Source organism: Mus caroli, unplaced genomic scaffold (genome assembly GCF_978045245.1).
Source record: "Mus caroli unplaced genomic scaffold, Mus_caroli_1 scaffold_2, whole genome shotgun sequence".
NCBI lineage: Eukaryota > Metazoa > Chordata > Mammalia > Rodentia > Muridae > Mus > Mus caroli.
Genome location: NW_028227257.1, coordinates 126501090 through 126514166, shown reverse-complemented (window position 1 = coordinate 126514166; position 13077 = coordinate 126501090). Strand labels below are relative to the sequence as shown.

Here is a 13077-nt window from a genome sequence, read left to right as displayed (position 1 = left end):
TTGTTTTTCATAGCCAGAGAGCATTTCATTGTGTAGATGTAATTTTTTTATCCATTCTTCAGTTAAGTGACATCTAGGTTGTTTCTTGTTTCTGAATATTACAAGTAATGCTGCTATGAACATAGTTGAGTAAACGTCTTTGTGGAATTGTGGATCCTCTTTTGGGTATATGCCCAGGAGTAGTATAGCTGGGTCTTGAGGTATAACTATTCCTAGTTTTCTGAGAAACTGTCAAAGTGGTTGTACAAGTTTGCACTGCCATCAGCAATGAAGGAATATTCTCCTTGCTCCACATCCTTGCCAGCATGTGTTATCATTTGAGTCTTTGATCCTAGCCACTCTGATTGGTGTAAGATGGAATCTCAGAGTTGTTTTGATTTGCATTTCCCTGATGACTAAGAACTAGAATAAAATAATTTTAAGTGACTCTAAGTATATCAGATTTGGATTTGGGTGCAACTAAGGCTTTGAAAAGTGAATTTCAGCATACTACAGATAGTATCTTTCTTGTTCATCCCAAAGCATATTTCATCCACAAGTATAAAATTTAGATGAGTGGATTGGCCATGTGATACTTCAGTAGTAAAAACTTCATTTTTCAAAAAAAATGCATAATTTAATTACATAGATTATTTCCTTCAGGTGATGAAATTCCAGGAGCTCTTAGCAAGTTGCAGCTCTGTTTGCCTGAAAATGAAAACACAGCTTCTGACTAGTTTGAGAATAATTATGAGCACAGTGGGATAAGACAACACTTGGCCTAGTGTGTTGCTGCTTCAATCACCAGTAGGTTTTCTGCCAAATCTGTGGTCTATATTTGAGTGAATGCAAGGTGTGATGCTGTCTCAAAAACAACATGGAAGTAGGGCACAGAAGTTGAGAAAATTTAATGGAGCATGCTCTTACCAATGCACACTGAAAAAATAATAACTTCCAGAAAAGCACAATATGTAGAAAATAAATGCATATTATTTGATGAGGGCCATGCTCTTAAAAAAATAGCTACCCATCATCATAAAGTATTTCAAAATATAAATAGGACTGTAACAGCCTGGGCATTATGGAATACTACCAATTTTTCCCCAAGTGTCAGATTTTTAAAATATTACTTTTCTCAGATTTGTTCCATTTTAAAGATCAAGTATTTATATTATATATTTTTTGTACTATGCATTCTTTAACATATTATCTCTAATGCTGGAGATACTGTATAAAGACTACTGGAACAGTCTAATTCCTCTTATTCATATTTTATCAATTTGACTGCCTATGTATCTAACCATAATGCTTACATTGTAAGTTCTATGCCCACCCTTATCACATCTGAATCTCCTCAGTAGGTAGAGAGATGTCCACTATCTCTACAATAACATTTGTGGAAAATAAAATCTCTCAAGGGCTTGACTGTTTGAGCAAATACCTACACTGTGTGATATGCTGTGTGTGTGGGGGGGGTGTTTATTTGTTTTAATGGCTTTTATACAAACAAGACTGTCTCTCACAGTATTTCAGGTGAGCCTAGCTTAAACAAGGTACACAGTTACAGTTATGGTGAGAAGAAATTACATTACTTTTCTTTTTTTCCTCCCTCCATCTCTCCCTCCCTCCCTCCCTCCCTCCCTCCCTCCCTCCCTCCCTCCCTTCCTTCCTTCTTTCCTTCCTTCTTCCCTTTCTTTCGTTGTTGTTTTAAACATACTTAAACATACTTATAGATGAGCTTTATTTTTACACCTCTTACATACAAGTGTCCTTAGTGTATCTGAGTGTTTGTATGAGAACATAGCTAATATCTGTCTATTGATTAAACTGGCTTGTAAAAGGTTCTGTTGTGACTTTCTATGCTTCTCAAGAAAACTCGCCTTCAAAGGTGATACTAGGGGAGAGAAGCTTAAGTACAAGGATGAGTAAGAAAGTTGGATAGAGAAGGGGTTGTAAGGAGGGATATCTAGCTCTAAGAATATTTGAAATATATAGGAATTTGCTGTTTTATAAAATACACATGCAGTGTTTTAAACTTACAGAACAGGCTAAAGTTTGCCAAATTAAAAAGCCAGTGGTGTGTGGGGAGTACCTTTTCTCTAGTTGTTTATCAGCATGTTAATTTTGTTGATGTTGTTTGTAAATATATCGGAGAGCCCAGAACACTGTGAGCATTAACATCGCTAAACATATGGACCGAGGCTATATATGAAAAGTAGTCTTATGTAAGCCTAAAAACAAACTAGTAGGTTAGAATTTCTCTGTTATCCCTGCTTTCTCCAGTTTATACATTTTTTTTCTTATTCCTGAACAGATTCTTTAATAAGTAATACAGTAAAACCTATATAACATGTACATTAGAGTTATTGTTGCAGTGACAAAAATGCCACAGCCTAAAAGTAAGTTAGGGAGAAAGGATTCATTGGGTTTAGAGTTCTACATGGTAGTCCATCAATGAAGAAAGCCAGGACAGAAACTCAAACAGGGCAGGAACCTGGAGGCAGGAGCTGATGCAGAAACCATGTAGTGGTGCTTCTTCTGGCCTTGATTCTTATGGCTTTTTTATTTTTTCTTTAGAAATCAGAACTCCAAGCCTCCAAGCCCATGGATGGCATTACTCACAATGAGTTGGGCCCTCTCCCTTTAATCCTTAATTAAGAAAATATTCTACAGGCCAACTCAACACTGACCTTATGAATGTATTTTCTCAAATGAGGTTTCCTTATTTTAGATGACTATATTATGTGACAAGTTGAAACCAATGCAGTCAATATTCCATATGCACTGGACTGAAACTAAAGCCTTATCACGTGCTCTAATATTAAAAAAGAAATGTGTAGAGGAAAGATCGTATTAGGCCTACATATCCCAATCACAAACCATCACTGTAGGAAGAAAAATCATCCCCACAAACAAGCCCATAGTTGAATCTCAAGGAGGCAAATCTTCAACTCAAGTTTTCTGTTTCATGCTGTGTCAGGCTGATAGCTGGGGCTGAACGTGATATTCTCCCCTTATCAAAGTTGATATACGAACATCTCACATCATACTGTAACCTTTCATTTGTTCTTTTGCTCCCAAGATCTTATCTTAAAATCACAAGATAAAATGTAATCCTCAAAGACAAAACCCACATGATCATCTCTTTAGATGCTGAGAAAGCATTTGACAAAATCCAACACCCATTCATGATAAAAGTCTTGGAAAGATCAGAAATTCAAGGCCCATACCTAAACATAATAAACGCAATCTACAGTAAACCAGTAGCCAACATCAAACTAAATGGAGAGAAACATGAAGGAATTCCACTAAAATCAGGGACTAGACAAGGATGCCCACTTTCTCCTTACCTATTTAATATCGTACTCTAAGTCTTAGCCAGAGCAATTAGACAACAAAAAGAGGTCAAGGGGATACAAATTGGAAAGGAAGAAGTCAAAATATCACTTTTTGCAGATGATATGATACTATATATAAGTGACCCTAAAAATTCCACCAGAGAACTCCTAAACCTGATAAACAGCTTCAGTGGAGTAGAAGGATATAAAGTTAACTCAAACAAATCAATGGCCTTTCTCTACACAAAGGATAAACAGGCTGAGAAAGAAATTAGGGAAACAACACCCTTCTCAATAGTCACAAATAATATAAAATACGTTGGTGTGACTCTAACTAAGCAAGTGAAAGCTCTGTATGATAAGAACTTCAAGTCTCTGAAGAAAGAAATTAAAGAAGATCTCAGAAGATGGAAAGATCTCCCATGCTCATGGATTGGCAGGATCAATATAGTAAAAATGGCTATCTTGCCAAAAGCAATCTACAGATTCAATGCAATCCCCATCAAAATTCCAACTCAATTCTTCAACGAATTAGAACAGGCAATTTGCAAATTCATCTGGAATAACAAAAAAACTATGATAGCAAAAACTCTTCTCAATGATAAAAGAATCTCTGATGGAATCACCATGCCTGACCTAAAGCTGTACTACAGAACAATTGTGGTAAAAACCGCATGGTATTGGTATAGCGACAGACAGGTAGACCAAAGGGATAGAATTGAAGACCCAGAAATGAACTCACACACCTATGATCATTTGATCTTTGACAAAAGAGCTGAAACCATCCAGTGGAAAAAAGACAGCATTTTCAATAAATGGTGCTGGCACAACTGGCGGGTATCATGTAGAAGAATGCAAATTGATCCATTCTTATCTCCTTGTAAAAATCTCAAGTATAAGTGGATCAAGGAATGCCACATAAAACCGGAAAGACTGAAAATTATAGAGGAGAAAGTGAGGAAAAAGCCTTGAAGATATGGGCACAGGGGGAAAGTTACTGAACAGAACAGCAATGGCCTGTGCTGTAAGATCAAGAATTGACAAATGGGACCTCATAAAATTGCATAGCTTCTGTAAGGCAAAATACACAGTCAATAAGATAAAAAGGCCACCAACAGATTGGGAAAGGATCTTTACCAATCCTAAATCAGATAGGGGACTAATACCCAATATAAAGAACTCAAGAAGATGGACTCCAGAAAATCAAATAACCCCATTAAAAATGGGGCACAGAACTAAACAAAGTATTCTCAACTGAGGAATACCGAATGGCTGAGAAGCACCTGAAAAAATGTTCAGCATCCTTAATCATCAGGGAAATGCAAATCAAAACAACCCTGAGATTCCACCTCACACCAGTCAGAATAGCTAAGATCAAAAGTTCATGTGACAGCAGATGCTGGCAAGGATGTGGAGAAAGAGGAACACTCCTGCATTGTTGGTGGGATTGCAAGCTTGTACAACCACTCTGGAAATTGGTCTGGGTGGTTCCTCTGAAAATTGGACATAGTACTACCGGAGGATCCAGCAATACCTCTCCTGGGCTTATATCAAGAAGATGTTCCAACTGGTAATAAGAACACAGGCTCCACTATGTTCATAGCAGCCTCATTTATAATAGACAGAAGCTGGAAAGAACCCAGATATCCCTCAACAGAGGAACTGATACAGAAAATGTGGTACATTTACACAATGGAGTACTACTCAGCTATTAAAAACAATGAATTTATGAAATTCCTAGGCAAATGGATGGATCTGGAGGGTATCATCCTGAGTTAGGTAACCCAATCACCAAAGAACTCACATGATATGAACTCACTGATATGTGGATATTAGCTCAGAGTCTTAGAATACCCAAGATACAATTTGCAAAACACATGAAACTCAGGAGGAAGGAAGACCAAAGTGTGGATACTTTGCCCCTTCTTATTATTGGGAACAAAATACTCATGGAAGGAGTTACAGAGACAAAGTTTGGACCTGTGACGAAAGGATGTACCATACAGAGACTGCCCCACCCAGGGATTCATCCCATTATCAGCCACCAAATGCAGACACTATTGCATATGCCAGCAAGATTTTGCTGAAATGACTCTGATATTGCTGTATCCTGTGAGACTATGCCAATGCCTGGCAATCACAGAAGTAGATGCTCACAGTCACCTATTGGATGGAACACAGGGCGCCCAATGGAGGAGCTAGAGAAAGTACCCAAGGAGCTGAAGGGGTCTGTAACCCTATAGATGGAACAACAATAAAAACTAACCAATACCCCCAGAGCTCATGTCTCTAGCTGCATATATAGCCGAAGATGGCCTAGTCAGCCTTCACTGGGAAGAGAGGCCCCTTGGTCTTGCAAACTTTATATGCCCCAGTACAGGGGAACACCAGGGCCCTTGGAGTTGGATTTGGTTGGTAGGGGAGCAGAGTGTGGGGAGGGTATAGGGAACTTTCGCGATAGCATTTGAAATGTAAATGAAGAAAATACCTAATAAAAATTTAGAAAAAGTTAAAAAATAAGAGTAGCTGTGCAAAAGACAGAGAGAGGGACTTGAAAAGATAAATAAACAAATTCAATATGAAAAAATTCACAAAATAAAATAAAATATAAATTTTAAGGTCTTTTAAGCAAAGGCTTTTGCAAAACAGAAAAATAAAAACAAGTTTACCAATTTCTTACTCTAAGAGAGAAGATCAACAGCATAAAACAACCACATTTAAGTAAAACCAAAGTTCAAGTTCAGCATTGTAGCTCTAAGATCCTGTAGCTCAGAGTTTGACAACTGACAAAATTCTGGGCTCCAGAGGTCATTGAGAGTTCTACTCTTGTGGCTCTGCCACAGGCACCACACACAGGTTGTTTTATGTGGTCAGGCCACATCCATTTTTTTCCTGCTCCTTTTCTTGAAGGATGTCTCACAGATTTGGCAAATCTAATATCCTGGTGTCTCCCCTGCAATGGAATTTTCAATGGCCTTCCTGCTTTCTTGTGGTTTCATACAACAGCTTCTATTCATTAACCCCTTCAGTATTGGCTTCTCCATTGCAACTGAGCTGCACCTTCGCCAATAGTGTCTCCTATCTTCTGCCAGAGCCTATCTTTAGCTCTTCTATATGAACTCTTCATGCCTTCAAAATCAATATAATGGGTCAAGCTCAGCTATCAGTTGCATATTCAGCCTTGGCCTCCTCCATGCTATAGTTCCTGTGCACTGACTCTGAAAAAATACTTCCCAGAAGTATTTTTTTATTTTTTATTTGTTTTTTATTTATTACAGCTGTTTTTTTAGCTACAGCTAACAAGCATGGTTTGTCCTACTAAAACAAAGGTTTTGTCCCCGCATTTTATCTGATCTGCCACCAGAGGGTGCAGCCCAATTTGTGGTGGTTCTTCCTCATTCAAATAATCTGATCAAGTAAATTCTTCACCAGAGTATGCAAAGACTTTTGACTTACATGATTGCACATGCTGTCAAGTCAACAGTGAACCATCACAAACCCATGACTTATTAAGCTGGCACTTAGACACATCACCTTATATCATGCTTTGCTGCAGACCCTCTGGGTCCCTGTGTCTGCGTGGAACGGGGTCTCTCGATGCGGGTGGGCAAAGCGTGGATGAGCGACAAACAGACACACACAGGAGAGTTCGTGTGGAATCTGAGTGTAATTTTACAACTCGAGCATCAGACTTTTTATACAGAAGACAATAAGGAAGTTGGGTGACATACCCGCAAGGTACAAAATGAGGTAACTGGATGCTTAATGACTCTTACACAGAACAGAGGAATGAAAACGCAAAGATCGGAAGGAACTGGGCAATAAAATAATTGAGACAAAGTCAGCCCTATCTAAAGTCAGCTATAGTCTTAGAAGCCAGGTGTGAGAACTTTTCACTCCTAGGGCAAGGGCTTTCACACCCAAGTCATGGTTCTAACTAGGGAGTTCCGTTCTAGCTAACCATCTCATGAATAATGCAATACTCTGAAACCACAGCCCGATCTGCTTCCTAAACCATAGTAAATTCCTGTAAATAGGTGTAACTCAGCTATAATTCTAAGCATCTATTCTGGTTTCCCCTACGGTCAGAAACTTCTTTCTTCCTAGGTGATGGTAGATTCCTGTGAAGGGCAGTGACCTAACTTTTACTCAAAGAGATAGTGTAATACCAGGGGCAGTACTGAATTCCGAGCCCAAGGTCTTGCTAAGGACGAACTAGGACTGTTGGAACACTGGCGGACGGCTTTAGCTATGTCAGAATTCAATCTTAAAAGGCACTTATGATAGGAAAATATTGAAGGAGGGCACGTGGATCCATATACTAGACTAACACGGAAATGGAACGCAGAAGTGAAAAATTACTGTATGAGTAAGGAACGCTAGACTCCAGGAGGAGAGCTTCCTTGAAACTCTTTTGTCTCATGAGTGACTTTTAAGCCTCTCGGCTTGTCCAGTTGACTCGACCGGAGAGCGAAGCAATTCTTAATTTCCAAATGAAAAGAAGAAAATGTGCATAAGTCTGTTTAACATAACATAGCTATCTCACATACAATCACAAACAGCATTTATATTTTATAGTACATAGCTCATTCCCTTGAGGAATATTTAGCCTTCTATTATCTCATAAGTTAATTATGATAACACCAATTTATGTTTTACCACTGATATCATCTCAGTCAATACAGGAAAGCTCAGATTTTAGCTTAATACTGTTTATGTATGGAGAATCATGTTAATAAAAAATAGGACAGAAATATTTTTTTCAAATAAATAATTATTTCTACAAGTGGCATTGTATCCTATTTCTATAAGTGGCATTTATGAATACATTTCTATACTTCCCATTCTGTATTTCCTCCAACTTTCCACTTCAGCAAGTATTGGTTCTTTTATTAGAAGGGTGAACTATACTTTCATCCCTGAAATGTCGGTGCTCTTTGTCATTCTGCCTCGGTTAAGAGTTGTTCCCTTTTCCCTTTTATCAATCACAAAGGTATGATAATATCAAGAGATGTTCTAAAGTGGCTCCTGCATTCCAGATATAATCTTCTCTATTGCTTTTCCATGTAGAGAAGCAGTCCAATTTCCTTCTAAGAGTTTAGATCAATCACCCCTCTTAACACTGTTATTCCTTTATAGCCTATTGACTTAATGACATCAGAAACCAGAAGTTGCCAGAGGAGAGGCTTAGCTTCCAGGACAATAGAATTGTTCTGTACCTTAACCAAAAGACTTTTTTTTTTTTTTTTCTGGATTCACATCATATGGGCCAGGAAAACATGTGGTCGAAAAGATAGGAAACAAAACATTTTATATTGGAAATCTAGGGCTAATAGTAAGTGAAATTATGCCCATCTCTACACTTTAAACTCTGGGACTTTGAGTCCTGCATAGATGAAACAGAACCCATACACAGCATTCTGAGGAAAACTTTTCTTCAGGCCTCCATACTCCTAGGGAATACTGTCAACTATTTGGTCTGTATCTGTGTCATTAATAAGTCACCCCACTGTTTTCTCAAGCAAGCTCAGAGTAGTGGGAAATGTACTAAAATCAGTTAATTTTATGAACATGGCCTCACTGATGCACTTCTTTGGCTGTGAAGTGAATTCCTTGGTTTGAAATAGTGCTGTATGCAGCTCCGTGATGGTGATTAAAGAGCTTTAAAAGCCTATGGTTGGTTATTTTGGCAGAAACATTGCATGGAGGAAAGTCAAGTCTGAAAGCAGAGTAAGTATCTATTCCAGTAAGGGCATCACGATGCTGTTTTTACAATATAAATGGCTGAGTGCATACAACCTACAACCAGGCTGTTGACTATACCACAGAAGATGGTTCCATTTTGGCAGCTTAGTGGAGTTGTCACTTCTGGGCAGTCCCTTCACTAAGCAGAAGCTGTGCCATTTCAGGCTTGGTGAAAGAAAGTCCATTTTGTAAAGATATAGCCTCTAAATATGCCAGCATGACCATTTTGTTCTTAGGTCCATTTAGCAACAACAAGAATGGCCTGAGAAAGAGTCTGGCTACCCATAAAAGTTATGAATTAGGATGGATAGTCTGGGGAATGGGAAAGGGCATTGGGTAGGGGAGGATTAAGGCAAAATAATATAGGAAAATATCAAGGAAATCTGTTTGCGTTTTAAGGAAAATAAAGCAATTAAAATTTACCACAAGAAAGATAATTAACTATTGAGGTTGCTTGGAGTTAAGAAACTCTCTGAAATCAAAAGAAGGAACCTTAGATAAAGTACCCAACAGTGAGGAGAGGGGACTCATAGAGTCTACCATCAGTAGAAAGACAGGGCATCAAGTGGAGTGAAAGGGTTGCTATCCCACAGTTAAAAACTCTGACCCAGAATTGTTCCTGTCTAAAAGTACTGCACGGACAAAAATGGAGAAGAGACTGAGGGAAAAGGGGTCCAGTGACTAGCCCAAATTGGGATCCATCCCAAGAGAAGGCTTCAAGGTCTGACACTATTACTAACATTATTGTGTGCTTACAGACAGGAGCCTAGCATGGCTGCCCTCTGAGAGGCCCAACAAGCAGCTTACTGAGACACAGGCAGGACCCCTGTGGTTGAATTAGGGAAATCTTGTAAGAAGCTGAAGAGGAGGGTGACCCCATAGGAAGACCAGCAGTCTCAACTATCCAGGACCCCTGAGATCTCTCAGACATTTGGCCTCTAACCAGGGAGCATACATGCCTCTGACACATATACAGCAGAGAACTGCCTCGTCTGGCCTCAATGGGAGAAGATGTGCCTAACGATGGAGAGACTTGAGGCCCCAGGGCTTAGGAAGGCCTGGCAGGGGATCAGAGTAGGGGCCAGGGGACATCCTCTTGGAGACAGGAGGAGGAATAGGATAAGGAACTGTGGGAGGGTGGACTGGGAGGGGGATAATGGCTGGACTGTAAAAAAATAGAAGTAATAAAAAATTAAAAGCTTCCTCATTTTCAAAAATAGAGTAACAGAGTAAACAGTCAGTCTATGAGATGGGAGAAAATATTTGCCAGTGATTGATCTGATAGAATAATAACATCTAGAATAAATAAAGAACTTAAATTATTAAATAAATTATTAAATTATTAAATAATCAGCAGTCCAGTCAATATATTCATGAAATAATTGAAGCAATACTACTTTTCAAAATAGTGATAAAAATGGCAATTAAATCTATGATAAAAATTTAAACATCTTTTAAAGAAAAATTACATTGAGATCTATTATAGGAGCCCAGTCAGAATATGTATCAGGGAAAAATATCAAATTCTGAGAGAAATGTAGAGAAAACTTCCTTATACACCTCAGGGAGGTGTCTACTAATGGAAAAAAAAGAGTATCATAACAATAAAGAAGAACAAAACTGAACTGTTTCCATGAAAATGGATAGCGTTGGAAGTTATAATGTTAAGTAAAATGAGCCAGACTTATAAAGACTAGTATAGAGTGGTGCGACCTGACAGGTCTCAGACTGTAGGAGGCTGCAGCTCTTAGCTTGCAGTATATCAGGCAGAATGCTCACAGTGCAGGACCAGATGATTCATGCATAAGCCATGTGGAGAACCAAAGGGAAGCCAACACATGTCATTTACCAGCCAAGCCATCTTAGTGTTTGGCCTCACAAACTACTTACTTTCCCAAATAAGCATAAGAAGAAAAAAGACCAAAAGCCATTACAAGAAGATGTAGCTGAAATTCAACATGCTGAAGAATTTCTTATTAAACCAGAATTCAAAGTGGTTTAATTGGACACTTCTCAATGGTCCTTATTACAAAAGAATTTTGATAAGTTAATATAAGGACAATGCATTACACACTTATTCCTTGTGGCTCAAATCTTCTAAAGAGGGGAAGCCACAGGTTTCTTTAATCTTGACAAGCCCTCTAACCCCTCCTTCCATGATGAAGTAACCTGGATCCGATGAATTCTTTGGGTAAAGAAGACAGGCCACAGTGGCACACTGGATCCCAAAGTGACTGGTTGTTTAATTGTGTGCACTGAACAAGCCATTCACTTGGTGAAATCACAACAGTGTGCAGGCAAAGAGTATGTTGGAATTGTCCTGCTGCACAATGCTACTGAAGTGGATACTCAGCTTTCTCGGGCCCTAGACTGACAGGTACCCTGTTACAATAACTCCCACTTATTGCTGCTTTAAAGAGACAGCTATCTATGAGAGCAAAATGGTGGAATATGAACCTGAAAGAAGATTTGGAATCTTTTGGGTGTGCTGTAAAGCTGGCACCTACATTCAAATGCTATGTTTACACCTTGTCTTGTTACTGGAAGTCAATGGTCAGATGCAGGAACTTTTGAGAGTATGTTCTGGAGTCCTGAGTGAAAAGGACCACATGGTGACAATGTGTGATGTACTTGATGCTCAGTGGCTGTATGATAACCATCAGGAACAGAATTACTTTCAGGGAGTATTGTGTACCCGTTGGAAAAGCCATTGATATCTCAATAAATGTTTGGTTATGAAAGACAGTGCAGTGAATGCAATCTGTTATGGGACCAAGATCATGCATTCTTGTGATTTTCAAGATGAGTTCATGGCATTGAGGTCAACCAGAAGGTTGTGGTCACTACCACTTAGGGGAAGGTATCTGCAGGGCTTCTGTATTGATGACTACAGTAGTGATTTCTACCTGTGACCATGGTATAGTAGCTAGGATTATAAAGGGGTGATCATGGAAATAGATTCTTATCTTCACAAGTGGAGTTTAGGTCCAAAGACAACTTGGAGGATGGTGATCAAGCAGGCCTTTCTGGACAAGCATGGCAAACCCACAGACAATACCCCTGCCACCTGGAAGCAGGAGTGCATTGACGATAGTAATTCTGGCAAGAAAGCACTGGTTACTGAAGTGGTACAAGCCCCTCAGCAGCTGAAGCAGTAAAATCCATATAAAGGAAGCAGGATAGTGAGAGTGGAAGCAATGAGACCCCAGCAGGACTTTCCCAGTTGAAAAACAGAAGAATAAGAAGGATTAAAATGCCCAAAACTCTGTTAGAACATGGGAGCAAGGCTGGAGATGGGGACAGTGACACACTACCAAAAAGAAAAAGTAGAAGGAACTAAGAGTCCTGGAAGAGATGTCTGAATAGTAAAAGCCACTTCTTGAAGTATTATGTCCAGCTGAGAGGAGAAATGAAAGCCTTATTGAAAAAACTTCCTTTTTGTTGAGGGAGTAGAGCAGAGGTCCCAAACAGAGTAGAAAGTTCTGATTCACTTTAGCTACCACTTGTGGCCTCAGTGATTAGCTGGTGTGGCCATCTCATCCTGTCCTGTCCTGTTTCAAGAGTATGAGAGATAAAAATCAGATTGTTTGTTTGTTCGTTTTTGTCACCAACTTTTCTGCTTGCTTAAGTAACCTTTAGACATGGCACTGCCTAGTAACTGTTTTCAGGCGTTTACTAATGACTATTTCAAACAATGCCTTAAATAGTCCTATCCTAATTTGCTTTGAAAAAATGTTTATAAAAATTAAATCTGCTAAATAAAATGGTATAGAACCTTCTGTGAGTAAAAATGAATGTAACTGAATTATGTTCACCGGGAAAGTCTTATCTCCATTTTCTCATGAGAAGTGCTCTATTTTGGTATCCAGTATGGACCTTGCTGGCCTGGTGGTGTCCATGAGTTTAGGCTAGTATTCTGTGCATTGTTGTATACAACAGACTTTATCCAACTCCACCCAGCTACTTATGTTTGTTGTGGAAACCAAAGCATTTCTATACTTTCCTGTTTTAATTT

At 38.9% G+C, this 13077-nt stretch overlaps 1 pseudogene; it reads left to right on the top strand.

Moving 5' to 3' along the window:
• The first annotated feature begins 10861 nt into the window (after positions 1–10861).
• On the top strand, positions 10862–12428 carry LOC110305965 (H/ACA ribonucleoprotein complex subunit DKC1 pseudogene; annotated as a pseudogene).
• The last annotated feature ends 649 nt before the right edge of the window (positions 12429–13077 follow it).